Source organism: Lissotriton helveticus, chromosome 5_1 (genome assembly GCF_964261635.1).
Source record: "Lissotriton helveticus chromosome 5_1, aLisHel1.1, whole genome shotgun sequence".
NCBI lineage: Eukaryota > Metazoa > Chordata > Amphibia > Caudata > Salamandridae > Lissotriton > Lissotriton helveticus.
The window spans coordinates 1,561,858,898-1,561,886,721 of record NC_136065.1 but is presented as its reverse complement, the minus strand read 5'-3'; positions in this window follow the sequence as shown (position 1 = coordinate 1,561,886,721).

The following is a 27,824-nucleotide window of genomic DNA, read 5'->3' as shown; positions in this document are numbered from 1 at the left end:
GCACCACCAAGAAGAAATCACTGAAGGATCGACTGGACAACAACGCCCACGACAGCAAGGAACTCTTCAGCATCGTCAAGGAGTTCTCCAACCCCAGCACCGGCAACAACGACATCACCACTTCACAAGATCTCTGCGACTCCCTCGCCTCGTTCTTCCACCGCAAGATTGCCGACATCCACAACAGCTTCGGCACACCATCCTCGCACCCTACCGCCGAACCAACGCACCCCGCCACGACCCTCTGCACCTGGACTGCAGTGACCACCGAGGACACAGCCCGCACGATGAACACCATCCACTCCGGATCTCCGACCGACCCCTGTCCCCACCACGTCTTCAACAAGGCCGACTCCACCATCGCACCCCAACTCCGAGACGTCATCAACACCTCCTTTGACACCGCCACCTTCCCGGAGAGCTGTAAGCACGCCGAGCTCAGCGTCCTCCTGAAGAAACCAACAGCGGACCCCACCGACCTCAAAAACTTCCGCCCCATCTCACTCTTCCCGTTTCCTGCCAAAGTCATCGAGAAGATCGCCAACAGACAGCTTGCCGCCTTCCTCGAGACGAATGGATCCCTCGACCCCTCGCAGTCCGGTTTCAGAGCCAACCACAGCACCGAGACCGCCCTCATCGCAGCCATCAACGACATGCGAGCCCTTCTCGACAAGGGGGAAACAGTGGCCCTCATCCTCCTGGACCTCTCCGCCGCGTTCGACACTGTCTGCCACCGCACCCTAGTCCAACGCCTCAGCAACACCGGCATCCAAGAGAAGGCATTGAAATGGATCATCTCGTTCCTGGCTGGAAGAACACAGAGAGTCCGCCTCCCCCCGTTTCGTTCCGAGGCCACCGAAGTCATCTGCGGCGTCCCACAAGGATCATCACTCAGCCCCACCCTCTTCAACGTCTACATGAGACCTCTCGCAGCCATCGCACGCCAACACAACCTCAACATCATCTCCTACGCCGACGACACCCAGCTGATCCTCTCCCTCACCAGAGACCCCGACACCGCCAGAACCAGCCTCCACGAAGGGATGAAAGACGTCGCCGAGTGGATGAAGAACAGCCGCTTGAAACTGAACTCAGACAAGGCGGAAGTCCTCATCCTTGGACCATCACCCACCGCCTGGGACGACTCCTGGTGGCCCCAAGCCCTGGGCACCGCCCCCAAGCCGACAGACCAATCAATCAATCAATCAAGCATTTATATAGCGCACTACTCACCCGGAGGGTCTCAAGGCGCTGGGGGGAGGGGGTCCGCTACTGCTCGAACAGCCAGGTCTTGAGCTGCTTCCTGAAGGCGAGGTGGTCCTGGGTCAGGCGGAGGTGGGTCGGAAGGGAGTTCCAAGTCTTGGCGGCCAGGTAGGAGAAGGACCTTCCTCCTGTGGTGGCTCTACGGATGCGGGGGACGTCGGCGAGGGCGTGGCTGGTCGATCGAAGCTGGCGTTTGGGAGCGTAGAAGTTGTATTGCGACTTATATAGCGCACGTATCACCCGAAGGCATCAAGGCGCTTGCTTAGGGAACCCGTCCTGGTATTCCCCTGTGAGATACCCCGGCAGGGTATCCACAAGGTGAAAGCCAGGCATCCCGCCGCGAGGGGCCGTAGTGGAGATTAAGCAAGCTATTGCCCAGAGTCGCAGAGTGTGACCCCGTGAGTCGAGTAGGCACCGGAGCGAGAATTGTCGAGTCCGTGGAATTTTTGAGCACGAGACCCGCCGAGGCGGGGAATCGAACCCTGGTCCACAGCCGATCTCAGCTTCCGGGTCTGCCGCCTCTAACCACTGAGCCACGCTTCTCCACAGTTGAGGCGGCTGTTGAGGTATCCTGGGCCTTGGTTGTGTAGGGCTTTGTGTGCGTGGGTGAGGAGCCGGAAGGTGATTCTCTTGTTGACCGGGAGCCAGTGTAGGTCTCTCAGGTGTCCGGAGATGTGGCTGCGGCGGGGGATGTCCAGGATGAGTCGTGCTGAGGTGTTCTGGATCCGCTGGAGTCTCTTCTGGAGTTTGGCGGTGGTTCCGGCGTAGAGGGAGTTGCCGTAGTCCAGACGGCTGGTGACGAGGGCCTGGGTGACCGTCTTCCTGGTCTCGGTGGCGATCCATCGGAAGATCTTACGTAGCATGCGCAGGATGTTGAAGCACGACGAGGAGACGGCGTTGACTTGTCTGGTCATGGAGAGGGAGGAGTCCAGGATGAAGCCCAGGTTGCGAGCGTGGTCCGTGGGTTTGGGTGCGCTGCCCAGGGCGGGGGGCCACCAGGAGTCGTCCCAGGCGGATGGTGATGATCCCAGGATGAGGACTTCCGTCTTGTCCGAGTTCAGTTTCAGGCGGCTGTTCGACATCCATTTGGCTACGTCTGTCATCCCTTCGTGCAGGTTGGCTCTGGCGGTGGCGGGGTCGTTGGTGAGGGAGAGGATCAGCTGGGTGTCGTCGGCGTAGGAGATGATGTTGAGGTTGTGCTGGCGTGCGATGGCTGCGAGGGGGCCCATGTAGACGTTGAAGAGTGTTGGGCTGAGCGAGGAGCCTTGAGGAACGCCGCAGATGACTTCGGTGGCCTCCGATCTGAACGGGGGAGGCGGACTCTCTGTGTCCTTCCGGCGAGGAAGGAGATGATCCACTCCAGTGCCTTCTCCTGGATTCCGACGTTGCTGAGGCGCTGCACTAGGGTACGTTGGCAGACAGTGTCGAAGGCCGCGGAGAGGTCCAGGAGGATGAGGGCCGCTGTTTCTCCGTTGTCGAGCAGGGCTCGGATGTCATCGGTGGCTGCGATCAGGGCGGTCTCGGTGCTGTGGTTGGCCCGGAAGCCAGACTGCGAGAGGTCAAGGGAGCCGTTCGTCTCGAGGAAGGCGGCCAGTTGCTTGTTGACGGTCTTCTCGATGACTTTTGCCGGAAACGGGAGCAGCGAGATGGGGCGGTAGTTCTTGAGGTCGGTGGGGGTCGGCTGATGGTTTCTTAAGTAGAGCGCTGAGTTTGGCGTGCTTCCAGCTCTCCGGGAAAGTGGCGGTGTCGAAGGAGGTGTTGATGATGTCCCGCAGGTGGGGTGCGATGACAGCGTCGGCCTTGTTGAAGACGTGGTGAGGGCAGGGGTCGGTCGGAGATCCGGAGTGGATGGAGTTCATCGTGCGGATGGTGTCTTCGGTGCTGATCGGGGTCCAGGCGCGGAGGGTGGTGGTGGGGAGTGGTGGTTCGGTCGTGGCGTGCGTCGGTTGAGTGCTGAAGCTGTTGTGTATGTCCGCGATCTTGTTGTGGAAGTAGGAGGCGAGGGAGTTGCAGAGGTCTTGCGAAGGGGTGATGTCGTTGTCTCCGGCGTTGGGGTTGGAGAGCTCTTTCACGATGTTGAAGAGTTCCTTGCTGTTGTGTGCGTTGTTGTCCAGTCGTTCCTTGAATGCGGTTTTCTTGGTGGCGTGGATCAGTTGGTGGTGTTTTCGGGTGGCGAGCTTGAGGGCAGTCATGTTGTCCGGTGTTGGGTCTCTGCGCCAGGTTTTCTCGCGTGCTCTGCAGTTCTTCTTGGAGCTCTTGAGTTCGTCGTTAAACCATGGGGCTTTCTTGCTGCCGGGTCTGCTCGGCGGGGTCTTCAGAGGGGCAAGGTCGTCTGCGCAGTCGCTGATCCATTTCGTGAGGATGGTGGCCGCTTGGCTGGGGTTCATTGTGCTGGTGGGAGGGTTCTTGCTCAGGGAAGTAGCGAGCTGGTCTGCAGTGATCTTGTTCCAGCTTCTGCGGGGGACCTGTTGCTGGTGATGGTGGAACGTGGTCCTTCTGAAGCTGAAGTGGACGCAGCTGTGGTCCTTCCAGTGGAGTCCCGTGGCGTGGCTGAAGGCGATGTCCTTGCTGGAAGAGAAGACCGGGTCGAGTGTGTGTCCGGCGTAGTGGGTGGGGGTGGTCACCAGTTGCTCGAGTCCGAGGTTGGCGAGGTTGTCCAGCAGGGTGGTGGTGTTGCGGTAGTTGTTGTTCTCCAGGTGGAAGTTGAGGTCCCCGAGGAGGATGTAGTCGGCGGAGGGGAGGGCGTGTGGGCTGATGAAGTCGGCGATGTCTTCGCTGAATTGTGTGCGTGGTCCCGGAGGTCTGTAGATGAGGGTGCCTCTGAGGGTGGTCTTGGGGTTGGCGTGGATCTGGAAGTGCAGGTGTTCGGCGGGTGCGAGGGTGTCGTTGGTGTTGGTCGTGATGCGGATGGTGTTCCTGTGGATGATGGCGATGCCTCCTCCTGTCTGGTTGATGCGGTCCCTCCGGATGATCTTGTAGCCGTCCGGGATGGCGATGGCGATGTCGGGCGCTGAGGAGGCGTTCATCCAGGTTTCCGTGAGGAAGGCGACGTCTGGGGCTGTGGTGTCGAGCAGGTTCCAGAGCTCGACGGCGTGTCTGTGGACGGAGCGGGTGTTGAGCAGGATGCAACCTGGGTTTCATCCTCGACTCCTCCCTCTCAATGACCAGACAAGTCAACGCCGTCTCCTCTTCTTGCTTTCACACCCTCCGCATGCTCCGCAAGATCTTCAGATGGATCCCGATCGAAACCAGGAAAACGGTCACCCAGGCCCTCGTCACCAGCCGGCTGGACTACAGAAACACCCTCTACGCCGGAACCACAGCCAAGCTACAGAAAAGACTACAACGCATCCAGAACGCCTCAGCCCGACTCATCCTGGACATCCCTCGACGCAGCCACATCTCCAGCCACCTGAGGAACCTACACTGGCTTCCCGTCAACAAGAGGATCACCTTCAGGCTCCTCACCCACGCACACAAGTCTCTCCACAACCTAGGCCCCCAAGTACCTCAACGACCGCCTGACCTTCCACACGCCCACCCGCCAGCTATGGTCCGCCAGCCTCGCCCTCGCTGCCGTACCACGCATCCGAAGAGCCACCGCCGGAGGCAGATCCTTCTCCTACCTGGCGGCCAAGACATGGAACTCCCTCCCCATCCACCTTCGGCTAACCCAGGACCACCTCGCCTTCAGGAGACAACTCAAGACCTGGCTGTTCGAGCAGTAGCGGCCCCCTTCCCCCAAGCGCCTTGAGACTCTTCCGGGTGAGTAGCGCGCTATACAACTGTTTTGATTGATTGATTGATTGATTGAATGGAATGGACATTAAGGCCAGACTGCGCCAGATGTAGAAGGTATGGAAGGATGACATCTAATTGACATTTCGTCGGGTCTTGGTTCTTGGACTTGCACCAGATACAAAGCCTCTTCCACTTGTAAGCATAAGAAGTCCTAGTGGAAAGTCGCTTAGCCTCCTTCAGTATGTCCATGCAATCTTCTGGGAGATTAAGATGGCCATATTGCACTATCTCAGGAGCCATGCCGTCAAACTCAAAGACGAGAGGTTGGGGTGCAACATCAGCCCCCCGAACTTCGTGAGAAGGTCCGGCCTGCACGGCAACTTCATGTGAGGAAGGAGAGACCGGTGAAGCAGGTCCGTGAACCACCACTGCCTGGGCCATTCCGGGGCAATCAGTATCATCCGCACCCTGGACTGGGACAGCTTGATAAGAACCGTCGGAATCAGGGGAATGGGTGGAAAAGCGTACAGAAAGCTGTTCGACCAGTTGATCCATAACGCATTCCCCAGCGTCCCCGGCTGGTAGTACCTGGAGGCGAAGTCTCGGCATTTGCAGTTTTCGGCGGTGGCGAACAGATCTACGTCTGGAGTCCCCCACCTTGCGAAGACTTCTCCTAGTACTTCGTCGTTTATGACCCATTCGTGGTTTTCCTGTATCAGTCTGCTCAGTGCGTCTGCCTGAACATTCTGCACACCTGGCAGATGGGTGGCCGTTATCGTCAGTCCTCGGGCCAGAAGCCAGTGCCAGATCACCTGCGCCTCCTGCGACAGGGTGCGCGATCTCGAGCCCCCCTGCTTGTTGAGGTAATACATCGTGGTTGTATTGTCCGTCTGTACAAGCAAAGAGTTGTTCTGGAAATTGATGTGGTACGTGGACTCTATCGGGGACCACGTCCCTTGAATCTAAGTCTCCGGAGTGCGCTCCCCAGCCCTGGAGAGAAGCATCCGTCACGATGGTCTGAGTGGGAATGTCCTTGTGGAAGGGAACCCCTCTGAGGAGATTCTCCGCTGAACACCACCACTTCAGAGACTGAAGAGCATGCAGAGACAGTCGTATCTTGTCGTCCCAAGATCCTCTCCTCTGGTCCCACTGATCCTCCAAGCACTCCTGCAGCGGTCTCATGTGCAGCCGCGCATGTGGCATCAGGAAGATACAAGAGGCCATCGATCCCAGTAGAGAAGACACCGTCCTCACTGTTGTAGAAGGAATGGTCATAAGAGCCTGAGCCTTCCGAAGAAGTGATAATCGTCGCTCCTCCGAAGGAGACACGCTTGCTGACCTCGTGTCGATGGTGGCCCCCAAGTACTGAATGCACTGGACCGGAGTCGGGACAGACTTGGACATGTTGATGTGCAACCCCAGCTTGTTCAAAAGAACGCACGTCTTCTGGAAGTGCGCTTGAGCTTTCGAGAAGGAGGAGGCCTTGATCAACCAATCGTCCAGGTACGGGTAGACAAACACCTTGTTCTTCCTCAGGTGTGCCGCTACCACTGCCATGCACTTCGAGAAAGTCCTGGGCGCAGACTTCAGCCCGAACGGAAGTGCTGTGTACTGATAGTGATTGGTGCCGACTTGCAATCGCTGGAATTTCCTGTGTTTGCGTGCAATGGGCACATGGAAGTACGCATCCTGTAGGTCTATTGCACATAGCCAGTCTCCCTGTTGCAACTGAGGATAAATCTGATGCAACGACAGCATGCGAAACTTCTCTCTGCAAATCCATTTGTTCGCCTGTCGCAAGTCCAGAATGGGCCTGAACTCGTTCTTGTCCATCTTGCGGACCAGAAAGAACCGGGAGTACAGACCTCTTCCTCTTTGAGACAGAGGTACGTCTTCTATCGCCCTTTTCCTTAACAGGATATCGGCCTCCGCCTGGAGCTCACGCAGTTGATACTGCGAGCTGATCGGAGGAATCGATGGAGGAGGGCTGGTGAACCAAAGACTGTATCCATTGCAAACAATATTCAGCACCCACTTGTCCGGAGTAATTTTTCTCCACTCTGCCAGAAAAAATTGAACGCTTCCCCCCACCGGAGCGGGTAACGGATGAAGGGGAAGTAACCGCTCAGGGTCGAGACCCGGCCGGGCCCTTGTTAGCTGTAGAGGCCTGCTGTCCACCTCTACCCTTCTGGCGCTTCTGGAAGGGTCTCCTGAACTTCAGCTGTTGTTGCTGCTGCTGTCCCGAAGACTGTCCTCGTCCTTTCCCCTGTGTACCGAACTGTCTCTGGAACGGGCGGTAGGACTTCTTTTCTTTGGGCTTTTCCAAGCCCACAGCCGTCAGGGTCTCCGCCTCCGCCTTCATGCGGACCATCTCATCATCGGCATGTTTTCCGAACAGTGTCTCTCCGGAAAAGGGCAGGTTGGCCACCCGCTGCTGAGCCTCCAGCTTGAGTGACGTGAGCCTGAGCCAAGCATGACGGCGCTGGTTGATCCCGTGACAGTAACCATGGGCTGCCAACAGCGAGATATCCGCAGCCGCGCTGATGACCTGGTTTGAAACCAGCATCCCTTCCTTAAGTATTTCTAGGAAGTCCTCCTTCTTGTCACGTGGCAGAAGGTCCGTGAACGGTTCCAGGGAGTCCCACAGGGCACGGCTGTACCGCCCCAGCAAAGCCGAATCGCTGGAGGCTTTCATGGTCGTGGAAGAAGTTCCACAAGCCTTCCTTCCAGCTGAATCAATCCATCGGCTTTCCTTATCAGGCGGCACGGTAGAGGACGGGGAGGTAGAGTGTAACTTCCTGGCCGCCGTCACTATAACGGAGTTCGGCACTGGGTCCATCCGCAGGAAGGCCGGGTCCGAATCCGGTGCTCTGTACTTCTTCAGAAGTCGGGAGGGAGCGGCCTTCACCACCGCAGGCATAAGAAACCGCTCCTCCGCAGGTTCGACCAGCCCTGGCACCAATGGCAGCAGAGGGCGAGACAGATGCTTCTTGTGAAGTGTCTCGAATATCACGGACGTCGTAGGTGTAGGAGCCGTCACCGTGATGCCCAATTTCATAGCCCCCCTCAGGAGAACCTCCTGGAACGTACTGATGTCGTCCACCGGAGACACCCTTGTCCCCGGGGAATCCGACAAGGTGGGCGAATAGGATCTGGTCCTGGAGGAGTCCGTGCGGGACCTGGACCCTCGCCTCCTATGGCGGCGTCTAGATCTAGTGGAGGATCTTGCCCGACTCCTAGATCTTCCTCTCCGTCCGGAGCGCGATCTTGACTTCCTAGGCCTCGGGCGATCCGCCGGTTCCACCGGCGCGGGCGTCTTAGGCTTGGCTGGGGCCTTAGGAGTCCCCTTGGGAGACGTCGGAAACCTGGGCAACGAAAACGACCTCGGAGGAACCGGAGGAGGCTTCATTGGCACCTGAGGTTGAGGCACGGTTTGCGGAAGCGGAGGCAAAGGCGGAGGGGTAGGAACCCTCGGAGGGAGATCCCTCGTCAATGGCGGCGTAGGCGTAACCTGCAAAGGCGTATACACCTCGGAATACACCGAGCCCGGTGATCCACCACCAGCCTGGGGCGTCGGAGAGCCTCCCATGGCATCAGGCCTCCTCTCCCGCTTCTTCGACGTCGAAGAACGGTGACCAGACGGCGAGCGTCGGCCCCTGGACGTCGAGCGTCTCTTCCTCGGCGTCGACCGTCGTCCATGCCTCGACGTCGACTTCGTACGCCTCGACGTTGATCTCTCGTGTCTCGACGACGACCTCTTGTGCCTCGACGGCAACCTCTTGCGCCTCGACGGCGACCTCGACCGCCTCGACGGCGACCTCGACCGCCTCGACGGCGACCTCTTCGACGGCGACCTCTTCCGCCTCGACGGCGAACCACTCCTCGACGACGAGGATCCCCTCGACGACGATGTTCTCCTCCTCTTCGCCGACGGCGAACGGCGGTGTCGCTTCGACGGCGAGCGCCGACGCCGGGCCCTTCGACGTCAATCACTCGACGTCGAGACCGACGAGGACGACGACGAAATTGTCACCGGAGACTTCGACGGCGGTCTGTGCACATCCCTCGACGTCGAGCGCCGACGGCGCTTCGCCCCAGAGCCCTCGGGGGACGGGGAACAGACGGTAGTCATTCCTCTCGACGTCGTGGTCGCTGCAATCGACCCAGACGGAGAGTGGGCACGTTTGCTGGTCTTCCTGCCCCTGGGGAGCCCCCCAGAGGCCTCAGCATGGGCAGAAGGAGCCCCTCCAGACCCACCTTGTGCCTTCAGCCTTCTTTCCTCGCGTCCCTGAAGCCTGATCTTCTTTCTTTCCTTCAGGGTCCTGCCAGAGAAGCCCTGACAAATCTCACACTCCTCTGGGACATGGGAAGAGGGAAGGCGGAGGATACACACCTCATGGGACTCCGATTTGGCCTTCTTCCTGGAGCACTCCGGGCATTTGTCAAATAATGCAGGCATATTTGACATCAAAAAGGAGCAAAATCCAAGAAGAACAGCACTAAAGTACTTTAGAAGCACTCAAAACGAAATTAATAGTGAAAAAATCGCAAAGAAACCCTTGAAAAGGGGGAGAGCTCAATGCTCCAGGGTCCTGCTTGCAGGAGCCAGAAAAAAGAACTGAAAGTAAAAGGGACCTGCAGTGCATTCTGGTATACTGTGAAGTTCTGGAAAGTTCTCTTAAAGGCACAGTATCCTGTTCTGAGCCACATAATGGCAGCCTATGGGGCTTGTCTGTCCAGTTCCTCCTCTCTATCATTCCAGAGGGTTTTTGCTGCTGAAGCAAGGGAAATCTGTACAGGCTTTGCTGTTTTGTGGAATTTCTAGTTGAAGTACTGGACAGTGTAGCCTGTGTTATAGGCTGCATTATCTGTCTTTAATTCTCTCTTAAGTGTCTGTGCAGGTCTGCATTTTTCGACACTTGAAGAGATTATTTTTGATTGCTCCGGGGTCCACGCACATGGGCGGGACTATTCACTAGATTATGACTATACACAGAGATCCCCTACTACAGAACTGTGGATGACGGAGTGGTGGCATGCTGTTTACGAGCCGCCGTCAGTATCATAGAGTCTGGAGGGGGTTCCACCCTTAGAAAAGCTGGATCCGAGTCGGGAGCCCGGTATTTTTTCTGCAGTCTCGAGGGGGCCGCCTTAGTCACCGCCAGGGTGAGGAAAAGGTCCATGGCCGGATCTTCCAGGCCCGGTACCAGTGGTAGTAATGGCCGAGACATATGTTTCTGGTGCAGCGTCGCGAAGATCACCGATGTCTTGGGCGTGGGCACCGTCAACGAGATGCCCAATTTTGCTGCACCTCGTAAAAGGACATCATGGAAAGACACCAGATCATCAACCGGTGAAACCCTTGTTTCCGGAGACTCCGACAAAGTTGGAGAATAGTCCCTGGTCCCTGAAGACCTCATATGGGAACGAGACCTGTGCCTCCTGTGGCGCCGTCTCGACCGTGTGGATGACCTGTTGCGTGATCGTTCCCTCCTCCTGGAAAGGGATCGTGATCTCCCAGTTCGTGGACGCTCCGCAGGTCTCCGTGGAGGCGTCTTCCGTGGCCTATCCTGGGGTTTAGGTTTTGGAGTCCCCTTAGGCGGTGTAGGGAGCGGAGGCAGTGACACCGACCTTGGCGGAGGGACAGGAGGTGTCTCCGACCGAGGAGCGGGCCCACTAGGCGGGACCGGTGGTGGTGGTTGCCCCGCGGGAGGAAGTGGTGGTAGCGGAGGATTGATGGGAGGATCCTCTTTAGGTACAGAAGGCGGGGGCGACTTAGGCCGAGGTGGTGTATAAACCACCGAGTACACCGAGCTCGGTGACTTCTTCGGGGGAGGTGACTTCGAACCAGCCCCTCCAGTAGGTGATCGCTGTCTCCGGCGTCCTCCACCGGACCCAGTGTGACTTCTGGCGCCAGAACTCCTTCTGCGCCGCTTAGGAGAGATGGAAAGTCTCAGAGACGCAGATCTCTTTCTTCTCGACGCCGAGCGTCGCTTTTCCGGCGTCGAACGTCGTCTCTGCGACTCCGGCGCCGAACGCCGCCTCCTCGACGTCGAGTGCTTCTTCCTCGACGCCGAACGCCGCCCGCGATGTCGAACGTTCAGTCCTCGGCGAGGAGCGTCGGCTCCTCGGCGCCGACCGCTTTTCCGAGGCCGACTGTCTGCTCGACGGCGATGGGCGGTGTTGCTTCGACGGCGAGCGCCGATGCCTGTCGGTCCTGCTTCGACGTCGATGGCTCGACGCTGACGTCGTCAACGAAGACGTCGTCGACGGTGATCTCAACGGCGGCCTACCCAGGCCTTTCGACGTCGATCTTTCACGCCGTCTCAACCCGGAGCCCCGGGGAGATGGGGAACACACCGTCGTCATCCCTCTCTACGTCGACGGAGACCGGGACCGTTTGCTGGGCTTCCTGCCTCAGGGGAGTCCCCCAGAGGCCTCAGCAGAGGCAGAGGGAGCCTTCCCAGCCTGCCCAGACCAACCTGCAGCCTGCAGCCGTCTCTCCTCTAGGCCTTGAAGCCTAATCTTCAGCCTGTCCCTCAGGGTCCTTGTTGAAAAGGTCTGACAGATGTCACATTCTTCAGGGACATGTGCTTCAGGGAGACAGAGTATGCAGACGTCGTGTGGATCAGTCTTGGCCTTCTTCCTTCCACGTGCTGGGCACTTGTCGAAGAGAGCAGGCATTTTAGAGCCCTAAAAAGCCTGAACAAATACACAGGAGTGAAGGGAAACACCAAGTACACAAACTGAAAACACTTTTAAAGCCAAAAGTGCAATAAACCCTTGAAAAAGGGAGAGCTCAATGCACCAGGGTCCTGTTCGCAGGAGCCGGAAAAAAGAACTGAAAGTAAAAGGGACCTGCTGTGCATTCTGGGATACTGGGAGAAGTTCTGGAAAGTTCTCTTAAAGGCACAGTATCCTATTTAAGCCACATAATGGCAGCCTATGGGGCTTGTCTGTCCATGCCTTCCTTTCTATCATTTCAGAGGCTTTTACTGGTAGAGGCAAGTTTCTCTATGGAAGAAACTGGGCAGGCTGTGCTGTTTGTGTGTGTTTTTGGGTGGAATTTCTAGTTGAAGTACTGGACAGTGTAGCCTGTGGATATAGGCTGCATTATTTGTCTTTAAATTCTCTCTTAAGTGTCTTTGCAGTTCTGCAATTTTTTGACAAGAGATTATTTTTGATTGCCGGGGTCCACGCACATGAGCGGGACTATTCACTAGATTATGACTATACACAGAGATCCCCTACTACAGAAGTTATGATCACGATGTGGAGAGAGCCTAGATCCGTCATTGTAAGCAACATCTGTTGACTAAATGCTGGTGCAATATCTGCTCAGGTACTATACCCCATTAAGAACGTGTATATAACATTGCCAAACACACTTAATACTATGAAAAAATCAATAGAACTCGATGACCTGGCGCTACAATGAAATGTAAATATGTATATAACAATTGGTGAACTACAGATCCCAGAATGCCACCTTAGGGCAGAAATGGGAATTAAATTAAACACAAACGATGGCTCACTTACCGTGTAAAAAGCCGAGGTTAGGCTGAAATGCGTTGGTCCGAGCTTTGAAGTCTGAATAAATCGAGCTGAAAATCCAAGTCTGGAGTGCCACGTCCTTGGTGTAAAATTGTTGTTATGGGCCATGATCTGGCCCCTTCGCAAAGCACCGGTAGTAGAGCGCGCGAGGTCTGAGGATCACTATGTGTTGCAGCAAAAAAAAATAATAATAATATATATATATATATATACACATATATATATATACACATACACACATATATATGCACACACATATATATATTTACACACACACACATATATATATATATATATATATATATATATATATATATATATATATATATATATATATATATATATATATATATATATATATATATATATATATAGAGATATATACACATATATATACACACACACACAGACACATATTACCTACTGGTGATCGCCAGTAGGTAGTTATAGTTAGGACCTATTATCCATAGGAAAATCGTAACATTCTTTTCCCAATAACTTTGGCGTCGGTTCACGAATCTTCGTGACATTTTCAAAACTTGTGGGGCGCTCCGGTCAGCTCCTATCTTAAAAGTTCCGGGGTGATTCGGCAAGCGGGGGCCAAGAAAAAAGGGGGTCCCAAAATGTGTTTTCTCCATGTTAATTCGCATAGGAAACTTTACACACAGCTACAGCCCGAACTGCTGAACGGAATTACACCAAATTTGGCGAAAAGGTAGCCCTTAGTTCAGAAAGATCCTTTTTTATTAAAGGGTGTAAATCCGTTCAGTAGTTCATGAGAAATTAGAAAAAGAAAAAGTTTAAATATATGAGCGGAGCCTACTGACACATCTCATCTTGAGATCTGATTGGCTGTCAGCACTTCATTCTGGAATTGCTGGCAGCCATCTTGGGACCAATATACATGATAGAAACCCATTGAAATGCACTGTAGTGAATCAAAGATTTTGAGGGTTACCAAAAGGAGAACTATAAATGGTCATAACAGACTTTAGTTACATTAGAATTCATTTGTTGATGGTACCATACTAATTTCAGGAATTGTGGTGTGTTCGAAGGTGATTTTACCCTGTGAAAAACCTTCTGCTGGGATATCATGTTATGTTACGGAGAGTTTTGTATAGCGCTCAGCTACTCCGTCGAGTGTCCCGGCGCCTAAAACCCTCGGCGGTACAGATGTGTGGGGAACAAAACAGAGCACCTACTGAACAAAGAGCCAAGATTTAAGGTCCTTCCTAAATGCTAAAAGATTGCCATTTGTCCTGAGAGACAGAGGCAGAGTGTTCCACAACTGTGGTGTCAGACGCTTGAAGAGCGGCCGCCACACCGGGCACGCCGAATCGCTGGTACAACTGCCAAAGCCAAAGTGGATGACCTGAGTGACCTAGATGGCTGGTAGAACAACATCCGTTTCCGGATGTACAAGGCACCTGTGCCATGAAGTGCTTTAAAGGCCAAGGTAAGCGCTTTAAAAGCAATGCGCTTTCTAATTGGAAGCCAGTGAAGGGTATTAAGAAGATCGCTGGCACTGGCTCTCCGATTAAGGCCGAAGATGGCACGCGCCGCAGAGTTTTGGACAATTTGCAGGCGCGTTAGGAGGAATTCCGGGAGGCCAAGATACAGCACATTGGCGTAGTCCAGGCGAGAGCCTATCAGTGCCTGCAGTGACTCTTCTGTGGTCCAGCGAGAGTATGGGCAAAAATTTCCTGATCATCTTTAGGAGACCAAAACATTTGCCCACCAGACCCAGAACCTGAGGTTTCAGAGAGAGGCCATTGTCAACCTGCACTCCAAGATTTTTGGCGACCGCCGCGTTGCTGGAGGGGGGAAACATGGCCGAAGGCCACCATGACTTCCACCTCGGGTCTGGAGGGCACCCGAAGAAGAGCACCTCAGATTTATCGGAGTTACACTTGAGGCTGTTTCGCTGAAACCAGTCGAATACAGCTTCCAGACAGCCTCTGACGATCTCACCATCAAAGTCAGAGCCCATGTCACACGAGAAAAGGAGCTGGGTGTCGTCAGCGTACGACACGATCTGAGCTCCATGGGCCTCCGCCAGTGCCGCCAAAGGTGCCATATAAATGTTGAAAAGCGTTGGGCTCAAAATTGAGCCCTGGGGAACACCCACCTCCAGTGGCGGCACCGTAGCAGAGAACGGGGGGGCCCAGACCGTTTGTTGGCGGTCAGCTAGAAAAGACTCAAACCAACTATACACCAACCCCCTCAGACCAATCTCCCGGAGTCTTAAAAGGAGACGGCCGTGGGGGATGGTGTCAAAGGCCGCCGAGAGATCCAACATTACCAGCATTGCTTTGCCCCCGGAGTCCAAGGTTTCCTTGATGGCCTCCGTGACTTCTAGCAAAGCTGTCTCAGTGCTCATGTTGGATCGGAAACCCGACTGCGAATGGTGCAGAAAATTATGTGTCTCCAGAAAGTTGGCGAGGGTTAGATGGACATGTTTCTCCACAATTTTCGCAAATGCTGGCAGAAGGGAGATGGGTCTATAATTTGCATGGGCAGTGGGATCCAGAGTGGGTTTTTTCAGGAGTGGCAGAATAAGAGCCTGTTTCCAGGACTGTGACACCACCCCTGTGCTAAGGGAGAGATTGAGCACGGGATTGACTAGGGGGTTGATCACATGAGCAACTTTTGCAAGAAATTTGGCGGGGCAGGGGTCAAGAGGGGAGCCTGATTTTAACTTCGTAAGAAGGTCCAAGGAGGCTTGGGGAGTGAGGGGCGGGAAGTTCAAAACGGAGGGCACCTCAGTGTCAGAAGATATTATAGGTCGAGACTCTTCCTGGGCTGTGACCACACCAACAGCAGAAAAAGAAGCCTGGATGAATTTAATTTTACTGGCAAATTTATCTAACTCAGTGACCCAATGCTCAGAATGCGAGCTTCTGGTGGTACACCAGGATGGAGAAGTGAATTCCTTCACTATCAGAAATATTTCTTTACATGAGTTAGTAGCTGCCTCAATTCTTCTTGCGAAGTAAGACTTTTTTCCTGCGGTGATGTCATGATGGTACTCTTTGATGGATTCTCTATATGCTACCTTAGATATGGAATCATAATGCCGACGCCATGCTCTTTCTGCTTTTTTACACTGCCGCCGCTTCTCTGCCAGAGCTGAAGAAAACCAAGGAGCAGATGCTCGGGAGGAATTTATACGGTCGGCTAGGGGTGGGGCCAGTTCATCAAATTGCTCAAGAAGCCAAGTCTGCAGGTGCTCCAGATCAGTCTCTAGAGCGCCTGTCCGCTGGCATGGGTAGGAAAATAAGGCCTGCGCCAGCATGTCTGGAGAGACACGATGGAAGGCTCTGCCATTCTGCATTTTGCGGGAATGCCCACTAGAAGAGACTTTTTCGGAGTGGGTGATCTGAAAGTCCACTAAATAGTGGTCCGACCACAGAACTGGCACGGGAGTGGAAGTTTTAATCGGAACGGTTGAGAACACTTGGTCCAGTGTATGACCCTTGATATGTGTAGGGGCTGAGAGATATGGGATGAGTCCCAATGAAGCAGTGGTGTCGCTGATCTTGATGCTGTCTGCTATATCCTCAATATCCATATGGATATTGAAGTCGCCTAGAAGCAGGCAATGCTGTGATCTTACGCATAATGCAGAAATTACGGAATGGAGCTCCTCATGGAAAGAGCCTTTAGGGACAGGAGGCCTATAGACCAGGAGCCCCGAACACGATTGGTATGGAGACAGGGAGAGAGAAAATCCCAAAGTCTCGCATCCGTGAATGTCGTCCGTATTTATAATTGAACATGCAAAGCACTTATCCACCACCATTGCAACCCCACCGCCCCTGCCTTTGGCTTGGTCTTTCCTGAAGATGACATAGTTGGGGGGGATCGCTGTGGCTATGTCCAGGCCCGAACAGTCACCTAACCACGTCTCAGTAAGAAAGAGACAGGTGGGCTTTAGGTCTGTCAACAGATTGAAAACGTCCAGTGCATGCTTCCCTAGGGAGCTAGTGTTTAATAGTAAACAGTTGCTTTTATTGGGTATGGACTTGGGAATAGAAATGGAGCCATTGCCTGGTAACCATCTGCAACCAGGGCAGCGTCTTTTGCCTTTGGGTGGTTTAGGATAGACCGTGCAACAGTTGTTCGCCTTACCCCTAAGAGCTAAGAGCTCGTCCTGGGTGTATTTTAGCATCTTTACCAACTCACCGGCCCCAGCCCCGCCCGCACCCGTCCGTCTCCGGGACGCTGACGGGCGCAGACGGGCTTTCCTTTGGCGCTCCTTAGGCGCGTCCGGTGCGCGGAGGCGACGGTGCTTAGTTTTAAGGCGTCGCCGGCACTAGGCAGAACCACTAGTCTGCCGCCCGGCCCGCCTGCCTCCTCCCAAGATGTCCGCTACAGGCGCGAAGCCTACACGTCCCAGCACCCCCTTCAGCACCAAAATCGACTGACTGGGTGACGTACGCTCAAGGCAGCGCAGCAAAGATAGCAGAACAATGAGGGGTGAGTGACAGATTAAAATGAATAAGGTGCAAAGGAATCCTAAAAGTCACCCGGCTTTCCGCCTCAGGTGATTCGAAGGGCGAAAGGAGCGCAATGCGCACAGTAAACACAGCACAGTTTAAAATCGCTGTAGATCAGCAAATAGCAAGCAAAACATTAAAATCGGCTGATTTCAGTACAAAATGCACCCACTCGCCCGCACCCGGCTTCCGCCTCAGGTTACGTGGGAGGGATGAGGATTTGAGATCAAACTGATGCTAAAATTAGAGCATATTTTCTGTAAATTCACATTATCTTTCTCAGTCATGTGAGAATGAAGTCTGTCATTCTCAGTAAATCATGTACATCCAACAAGGGCAGAGACTGTCAGTTGATTCCTTTGTGTTCTACTGCAGCTTCCCAGAGTGTTCTAAAGAACAACTAGAGCGCTAACAGCCTTACTTATGACAAAAGTATGGCACACCTGAAGCCATCTTGATTGGAATAAACTGGTAACTCTTAAAACATTTAATTTAAAAAGGAACAAAATGAGGGCGTGCATTTTGCCATAGAAATTATGGTTAGTGCTGCAGAAAGAAAATTTAGGGCATGTTTTAAGTGATATCTCAAATCCTCTTCTATTTCATTACTAAATTCTGACATGCAGACTGAAACAATCACTTTCAATATCAGCAGTAGACTTCCAGTTAACTCCCTGGTGAGCAGTAGCTTTACTACAGTGATCTAATGAACAACTAGAGTGCCAACATTCAGAATTTATGGCAAATGTGCGACACATCTGAATGCCTTCTTGATGGAATCAAAGTAAGAAACTGAAAGCATTTTCTACTGAGGAGACTGCAGTAAATGAGGAAATTAGTAAACTTCATAACAAATAAGTCTCTCAAGATGGCCACCAGAGAAAAAAAGAGCGCAAAAGTAGCACAAATATCACCCAGATGTAGCCCACATATAGCCCAATGACAGAAGTGTGCAAAACACTTTTTATTTTTAGTTTTTCTGCAGTTTTATATAGTGCAGACTGGTCAGGTATTGGAGCGTTACATCTTACTTGGAACCCTTATTGCGTATTTTGCACGAAGTACAAGAGATTGATCTTGCGAAACATTGAACATTACGATTCTGTTAACCTGAAATTGCTCTGAATCAGACTTTGTAACACCTGTTTTTACCTACTGGTTTTAATTCATTCTCACTGTATTGTATTTGGAAAGAGGATTTACTGTTTTTATGTACACTTTTATGATCTATGTTTCTAAATCAGATCGAATAAAGTTTAATGAATTCTATGGCAGGACGGAGGTGGGGATTATGCATATCTTTCCTCACTTTATTTGCATAGCAGTTCAAAGAAAACGTAACACAACAATCATTAAGTAAAAGACTACACAACCCATGAATCATTGGGGGGTAGTCTCCAAGGCAACTATAGTCCAATCATATCACAGTCCATCGTATATAATATCGTGACGTCCCTTCCGCTTCCTCTTTCTTCTCTGCTCGTCAGTTAAGTGCATTCCTTACATTCTTGGCTTAATCTGACGTAGTTGCTGTTTGTATAGCAGTTTCTTGTGCACGTTATTAGCATTATTGCCTTAGTATTGTTCCCGCTCGCAGTTTCTCCTGCTGTGCGCTCTGCGCGCGGTGAGATCCTGTCAGGCGTGTCTGGTCCGAGCGAGGCAGCTCTGTCGAGCGCTCCAGCTGGTCTTTATGCACGTTTGGGAATCCGGTCACTCTTTTAGTGTCCGCTTGATTCCTGACCAACCTTCGCCTAATTTTGGCACCGCTACGCAGTGATTTCCTCACACTGCCACGTTAGTGACCAGCGCCACCTGGTGGTGGTAATTGGTATTGCACCTCAGTCTATTCTTATAACAGCTTTGGGGAAAGCCCAGCTGTTGGAGGACTGGCGAGGGGGCTGCCTTAAGGATTTTAAGGGCATTTGTTCTCTGCTCACACCCTCTGCTATCATGTCTTCTCCAGAGACCAATAGACCTTTCTGTACAGTATGATACAAACTTTTGCCAAACGGAGGCGTATACTGTCTTAGTGGAGGGCTGCCTGGCTGCCAAAATAATGTTGCATACTTCCGGAGGAAGGTCAAAAGCTATCAACTGCAGCTGCTCAATCTCCACGCATGGAGGCGGAGAGTTGAGAGGAGAGGAGAGTGTGGAGAACCCTCCCCTGCTGCTGTGCCAGAAGATCCTCCCAAACGGATAGCCTGATTGAAGGATCAATACTTATTTTCAGAAGCTCTGGATACCAGACTCTCCTTGCCCAGTCCAGAGCCACAAGAATGACTTGGGTCCGGTCGTTCTTGATCTTCTTCACAACTCTGGTCAGCAGTGGTATGGGCGGAAAGGCGCACAGCAGGCATACCGAAAAGCGTCGCCGAGCGATGGCTGCCTTGGAAACTCCAACACGCAAAACCGCTGACATTGCGCGTTCTCTTCAGAGACGAACAGATCTAACCAAGGTTCTCCCCACTGCTGAAAGACCTTGCGCTACCTCCGACTGGAGAGGTCATTCGTGATCTGTTCAGCATCGATGGCAGAGTTCATCCACCCTGGCGTTCAGAGAACCTGCCAGATGTTGAACCGCCAGGGTTATGCCCTGGTGTTCCAGCCATGTCCAGAGATGCAGGACCGCTTGACTAACGGTCCATGCCCCACCTCACCCTGCTTGTAGCAGTACAACATGGTGGTGGTGTTGTTGTCTGTGAACACTTGCACCACCTTCCCCGTTACAGAGGAAAGAAATGTTTTCAATGTCAAACGAATCGCTCGAAGCTCCAACAAACTGATGAGGGGCCCCAACTCTGCCGGAGACCAGTGTCCCCTGATCTCTACTGCTCCCAGATGGCCACCCCATCCCAGGAGTGATGCATCTGCCACCAATGGGTGATCTGGTTGTGGAAGGGAGAGGGGTCTGCCTCTGACCCAATTGCAGTTCGACAATCACCACTTCAGATCTCTTGCAGTTCCTTCCGAGATCTGGACCACGTCAATGAGATTTCTTGATGCTGTGCCCACTGGAAATTCAGGTCCCACTGCAGAGCCAGCTGGCGTGATTTACCGACAGGATGCAGGCGGCCATGATGCCCAACAGCCTCAGAGTCAGTCTCACCGAAATCCAGGATAGAGGCCAAAACATCAAAACCATAACCTAAACATCCTGGACTCGCTGCTCTGGAGGATAAGACCGAAACGGCAAAGTGTCCAGAACAGCTGAGATGAAGCGAAGCATCTGAGGAGTCAGGTGTGACTTCGGCACATTTATAGAGAACCCCAGAGAATGCAGAAGATTTGCCGCAGTCTGAAGGTGAGAGACTACAGCCTGGGGCGAGGACGCTTTCAACAGCCAGTCGCCGATGTAGGGGAAGACTGAAAACCCTAACCTGCACAGATGAGCTGCCACCACCACTTGGTGAACACCCGAGGGGTGCTGGTAAGACCGAAGGGGAGCACAGTAAACTGAAAGTGTTTGTGGCCTACCTTGAACCCCAGTTAATGCCTGTGGCCCGGCAGAATGGGGAAGTGAAAATACACATCCTGCAAGTCCAACGCTACCAGCCAGTCTCTTTGGTCTAGGGCAGACAAGACCTGAGCTGAAGTAAGCATCTCAAACTTCTTCTTGAAGAAGAGATTGATGGTTTGAAGATCAAAGTGGGCCGCAACCCTTTGTTCTTCTTCAGAATTAGAAAGTAGCGGGAATAATAGGCACTGCCAACTTCTGAAGTTGGGACCCTCTCTATAGCCCCCTTGGCCAAAGAGTGCTGTAGCTTCCTCTTGGAGTAACTTTAAATGATCCTCAGCCAGCCATTCTTGAAGTGGCGGAATAGGTGGAGAAAAAGAAAGGAAAGGCAGAGAATAACCCTCCTGAATGAACTGCAAGACCCACTTGTCCAATGTTTTGGATCTCCAGTGGGGGATATGATGAATTCTCCCTCCCACTGGAGTAGCATGGTTTGGCGTGGCTGGCAACCCTTTCCGGTGCCATGAAAGGGGCGAAAGCTACACTGGTGACGAGGAGTCGAAGAGAGGCCCAAGGATATGGCCATAGCACAAGAGTACTTGAACCGCTCTAAGGCCGAGTCTGCCTTCTCCCTAAAATGCCAGCATCCATCAAAGAGCATGCCCATCAAATTAACCTGGACATCACCTGAAAAGGTAGACGTTCTAAGCCAGGCGTGGTGCCGTAGGGCCACAGATGAAATTGCTCTGCCCAGCGAATCAGTCGTGTCCAGTACACACCTCATGGTGAATTTTGCTGCATCTCTCCCGTCCTTAAACAGCATGGGAGAGCACAGCCTGGGCCTCCTACGGGACTTGTGGCAGCACTCGCGCAACCGCCTCCCAGAGGGAATGGGAGAAATGCCCAATAAGCATGCAGTATTCACCGACCGTAATGCCAGGCTGGAGGAAGAAAACATCTTGCCAAATAATTCCAACCTTTTCGATTCCCTGTCCGGCAGGCAGACTGGAACATGCCCTGGGAAGTTGTATGTATAGGCGTTCTTATAAAGCGCTATCACTGTCACCCACCGGGCATCCTGGCGCTACAACTGTTTCTGACACTGAGCGAGATTTTACCAGCTTCTACACATACTACGTTGTCCTAGGGAACAAGTAAGTTTTTAACTCCTTTTTAAAGATAGGAAGGGCTTCCATGCTCCTGAGGCTCAATGGTAAGGAGTTCCACAGTCGCGCCGCGGCTGTCCTGAAGGAACGACCTCCCATCCTGGTCCTCCGAAACCTGGGTACCACCACCAAGAAGGCCGACGCCGACCGAAGAGATCTTACGGGGGTATACCAGGAGAACAGATCTTGTAGAGGGACCGGGCCTTGATGATGCAAAGCTTTAAAGACAATACACAGAGCCTTAAAATTCACCCGTTGGAAGATTGGGAGCCAGTGAAGGTCCCTGAGTGCCTTAGTGGAGGAGTCCGAGCGGCGCCTTGAAAGCGCCAGCTTCGCGGCGCAGTTCTGAATCCGCTGAAGTTTCCCAAGCACGGTAGTTGGAGCCCCCAGAAGCAGTGCGTTGCAATAGTCCAAACGACTAAGGATAATGCTCCGCACTACTTCTGGTCTTACCGGTGCTGGGAGTAACGGTAAGATCTTTCTCAAGGATCCCAGTAGGCCCATGCACGTAGCCACAGTCTTATTTACTGCGGAGCCCAGTTGTAGATCGGAGCTGAACATCACCCCCAGATTACGAACTGAGTCGGCCGGCAGATTTACACCCCGAAAGTCAGGCGGCCAAAAACCATGGGGAAGGGGTCTGGGAGCCCGGTCCAAGGAGCAGTGTAGGACCTCTGTTTTCGAGCAATTGAATTGAAGGGAGTTATTCCCTAACCAAACAGCCGTGGCCCTCATGCATCGATGGAACACCTCCTGTGACACCCCCCCCTTACCCTCCAGCGAGAAGATAAGCTGGTTGAAGCCTGCACCTCTAAGCTTTCAGGGGTGGGGTGTTGGCTGAGGAACTTTGGGTCATCTGGAACCGAGCGATGGTGGCATGCCACTGTCCTATTCACAGGAGCCTCTGTGCGAGGCTTGGACCACATGCCTAGTAGCACATCCGTCAGTGCTTCGTTAAAGGGTAGAAGGAGTTCAGAGGTGGAAGCCCCAGGCTGAAGCACTTCGGTTAGGAGATTAGTCCTGACCTGCATAGAGGGTAACTCCAGACTAAGGACCTCAGCTGCACTCCTTACCACCATGGCATAAGATGCCCCCTCCTCCTTAGCCACGGGTGGTGGAGAGAGCATGCCAGTATCTGGGGAAGTGTCCAGTCCATTGACTTCCTCAAGTTCCTCATACCAGCCCGTCAGCTCCGCAGACACATCCTGGTGTTCTAAAGGGATCCATAGCCCCATCCCATTCCTCTTCCATGCCTAAAATGCCATGAAAATGCAAAGAAGCCAACAAAGAACCTCTGGGCTCTACTTGAAAGTAGAGGTCTCTCTGCTGGAGTTGACAGGTTTGGAAACAATTTAGTAAAAGTAATAGTTTGGTTGATGTAAAAAATCAAAGACTAATTTTGGAAGGAAAGATGGGTGTATCCTTAACAACTTTATTTGTGTGAAAAAAATCTTTTCCATTTAAAGGTGTCACAAGATATTGTTGTAGTACACTTGCGGTTTTTCTCGGGACGCCTGTTGAGGAAATCTGCTTCTTGGTTTTGTGACCCTGAGGTGATGCGTATGACAGTAATAACAACCCATATAACGATGGTCCAGAGCCACATCAATTGTGCTGTAGGGAAAGTGGCATTGAGATAGTCCCTTTTTGCTTGTTTATGAAGTGCATGGTGGTGGGTTTGTCCACTTGTACAAATACAGTTCTCATTTGATGGAATGAATGCTTGCAAGACCATATGTACCACTTTCAGCTCCAGGAAACTGTTCTGGCACTTCTTCTGTTTCTAGGTCCAAAAACCATGATTGTCGACGGGTTGAGATGGGCTCCCAATCCTATTAGAGATGTATCTATTACTAAGCTTACCAGACATCCCAGCTGTCTGGTTAGGTGAAGACATCTCTGGGACAATCTGAAAACTTCCCTGGGAATTCATTTTGCCCGTTGCTTACCTTTGGTTTTGTGGTTTGTAACTCACATTTTCTGGCTTTCTATTTGCTAGCTTTATTTGATTTAGGCTGTCCAGGGTGAGTTTGTCCCTCCCAAGGTGCAAAGCCTTTTCACACCAACTAACATTGTATTCTTTCAGGAGTGCGGCTTTCTGTAAACAGGCCTGTAAATCTTGTATTTTGTCACATTTGCTTTGCATTCAATGACAGAGCCAAATGTCAGGCTCAGTCTTCCGAGGACTTCAGTGTTTACTTTTCTTTATCTGATTTCCAAGTGAGAGGATTTATGGGACAATCTTGCTAGATACAGGGGTTAGGAACGTTTTTTTGTAGCACACAACATTTAAATGAACCATGTAAGTATTTCAGAATTAGGAATGCACACATGAAGCACATTTTTTGTTAATTCTGAAGTTTGTTGGAAACAAATACTTTATCATAACACATCAATACACTAGGTGATGTAATTTCCACACACATCATTTGTGCGCTGTATAGTTTTATTAGTAAAACTGTATGTCTGTGCAAATGGAATCATTGTTTCAATTGGAAGTGTGTTGTCTGTAAAGGCAGTGTGCTACCACACCATGCATACTGCACTCTATGCCTCTCTGCTCTGTACCACTCAATGCCTATGCTCTACTCTTCGCCACTGCACTCTTTACCACTCCAGTCTAAGCCACTTCAATCTACTCAGCACAACTGCACTCTACGCCACTACACTCGACTCTTAGCCTCTGCAAGCTACGCAAATCCACTGTACATCACTATAATCTACTGTGCACTACTGCACTCTACATCACTTTACTCAATGCCATTACACTCTACACCAATGCAGTCTACCCTGCACCACTCCACCTCACTCTACTCTACTCTGAAACAATCTACTCTTCGTCACTGTACTTTACATCTCTGGGCCACTGCACTCCAAGCCACTGCACCACTGTAATCTACGCCACTCCACTGCACCCTACGCCACTTTACACCACTGCACTCTTTGCCACTCTACTCTGTACTACTATACTAAATGCCAATGCACTCTACTCTGCATCACTGCACTCTATGCCACTGCGCATCTCCCTACTCTGCAACACTCCACATCACTCTTCTCTGCACCACTCCACTCTGCACCACTCCACTCTACACCACTGCATTCTACAATGCTGCATTGTATGCCGCTGAATTCTGTGTCGCTGCATTCTAAACCACTGTACACTCTACACAACTGCATTCTTTTCTGCACCACCATATTCTACGCCACTCTACACCACTTCATTCTATGACTTTCTATTCTGCAACACTACAGTCTGTGCCACTGGAATCTCAACCACTTTACTCTGCACTATTGTAGTCTATGTCAATGCACTCTTTGCATCATTGCTCTCTATGCCACTTTGCTCTGCACTTTATGCCAATGCACTCCACGCCACTCTACTCTGCATCATTGCACTCTACATTACTCCACGCCATTCTGCACCACTGCACTCACTGCCACTACTCTGCACCACTGAACTCTAGTATGCACCACTATAATCTACGTCACTGCATTCGACGATGCTTTATAGTAAGCCGCCAAATTCTATGCTAACACTGCACTCAATGCCACCCTACTATGCACTTCTGCATTCTATGCCAATGAACTCTGCAGCACTATATTCTACTCTGCACCACCCTGCTCTGCATTGTATGCTGCTGAATTGCATGTCACTGGACTCTACGCCACTAGACTCAGCAACACTCTACGCCACTCAACACAACTCCAATCCATGCCACTCCAGTACATACAACACTCCATGCCACACCACTCTACTCTTCGTCATTCCACTCTACGCCACTAACTTTTAGCCATGCTGAACCACTGGTGCACAACAGGTCTAAAATACAATGGCAAAGTCAGTAGTGCTTGCATAGGTGAGACCCATTAGCTTTGCCAATGCGTAGAAAAGTGCCTCTTTTTGCATGGTGTTGATGCTCTTTGACTAAGTGTGCCCTGCTTTCCTGCAAACCAGGTACCCAGGGCCTTTGTTCTTTCCCTAAATCTGTCCTGTTGTACACCCAAATTGGCAACTCTCTGGCCCCATGTAAGTGCCTTGTAAAGAGTACAATGGGTACTGTGACCAGGGAAGGCCTCAAAGGGCTGCAGCACATATTGTGCCACCCTTAGAGGCCCTGTACCCTTGCACACACACTGCCATTGCATGCTGCATGTTTTGGTGCAGAATAAAGTGACTAGTTGACATGGCACACATCCATGTGTGCCTTGCCTACAACCCACTGCCTGTGGCATAGGTCAGTCACCCCTCTAGCGGGGTGAACTATGCCTTTGATAAGGGTACAGGTGCATGAGCCCTGTACCACTACAGTGTCTAATTCCATTCTTAGACATTGTAAATGCTGTAAAGCCATAAAGTGTATAATGTCTGGGAGTTTGTTGACTTTACTGAAAATTGGGAAGTTTGAAATTATACTTCTCAGCACATTAAACCCACACTGGGGGAGGAGCCTAGCTCGCGAGCGTGATGGTCGCCTTTTAGCTCCGCTCCTGCAGCCCTCCGGCCTGATCGTATATCCTGTATCATATCCTGTCCGGAGACGACACATTATCGGAGAATTGGAGACGGAACACCTCGCTTGTACTTACCGTTTGGCCCGGAGGTTTCGACGTGCAGCGGTTCCGAAGTTGTGCCCTCCGCAAGACCGGGGCCTCCGTGAATCCGGGACCTAGCCTGTGGGATCCGACGACTGTCGGCCCCGGTCGAGAGAGTGAACCAATGATGAGAGCCGTTGTGCGAACATCCCGGCGATCCTGATCCGGGCCTGCCTTGGTGGCCGCGAGGCTGATGTGGGGGCAATGCACCGGGGACTGATTCTGTGAGGGGGTCCCCCCCCACCGCTGCTGTGTCCGGCGGCCCTGGACCTCTTCGCCCGGACTCTGCTTGTTTGGGACGCCGGTGCTGGTGTAGGCGGAGACCCGCATTGGGCAGACATCCTTTCTGCACCAAGGCTGCCATTGCTGGGAGCCCCCCGGAGTTCTGTAAAGTCCTACATTTTTTAACTGTTTTTGAGAGTCGCGGAGGGTGGCGACTGGGCTGCCTTCGCGAAATGGCGGCCGACCATCTGGAACTTGTATCGCCTCGTGGCGGCAGGCTTGGGTTGCCTGATGGCGCGGGGGTCTGGTATGGTGAGCCGGAGCTTACACTCAGAGATATCCTGGAAGCGCTGCGATCCCTGCGCGCATTCCTGGCCCCCGATGTCCCCGGGAGCCCGCCACGATCTGCCGCCATTTTGAGCAGCCGTTTCTTCTTGCCTCCCTCTTGTGTCAGAGACTCCATTGCCTCGCCCCCCTCGACTGCTGCAAGTGTTGCCGCCGCAGATCGCCGATCATTTTGTGTGCCGGTGACTTTGGAACTCCCTGCTTTTCGAGGTTCTGACCCCGGGGACTTGGACATTGTGCAGCGGCCCTGTTCGGCTGGGATGCCCGGAAATGTTGGTGGACTGCCGCCTGCGCCTGCACCGATGGCCTCGCATTTGTTTATTACAGAGAACCCCTCGCTTTTCCGACGGAACTGATCTCCTGCTCTTCATCACCCGTGCTGCGATTGCTGATGTTTAAAAACTCTCTACTCGGACTTTTGCTCACTTGAGTATCGATTGACCCCCCTTGTCTACATGGCAGAATTTTTTTTTTTCGATTGTGTGCTGGTTTTGTATTGAGTAGCTCACTTTACATTGTCATGTGGTGGGTGGGATTTGTTGTTCGGTAGGGCTGGGGGTGATATGCGCGACTCCTGGGGATTATTGCGGTACGACTTCGTGGCACGATTGTTTGTACCTATTGCGAGGTGTGAGGTCCTCTCCTCTGTAAGTTTTATGGCGCTTGAAATGGTGTCGTCCTGGTCTGTTTTTGCTGCGATTGGCTGGTTGGGCGGAGGGCTGCGGCCGACCGTATTGATTTCTGTTCTCATGCTCCTCCCTCCTGTTTTCTTTCTTTATGTTTCCGTTTCTTTTTGTCTCGTTCTTCTCTCTTTCTTTCTTGCTATATTTCGGGTTCTGGTTTAGGGCGACAGGCACGCTGTCTGAAGGGTAGGCCATAGCCTTCTACAGGGGTGCAGGGTGGGATGGGTGGGCTGTGTTCTATTTGTTGTTTGTTTTATGGTTCTATGGCCCTTTTGTGTCTCTTTATAGTAATGCCGCGTCT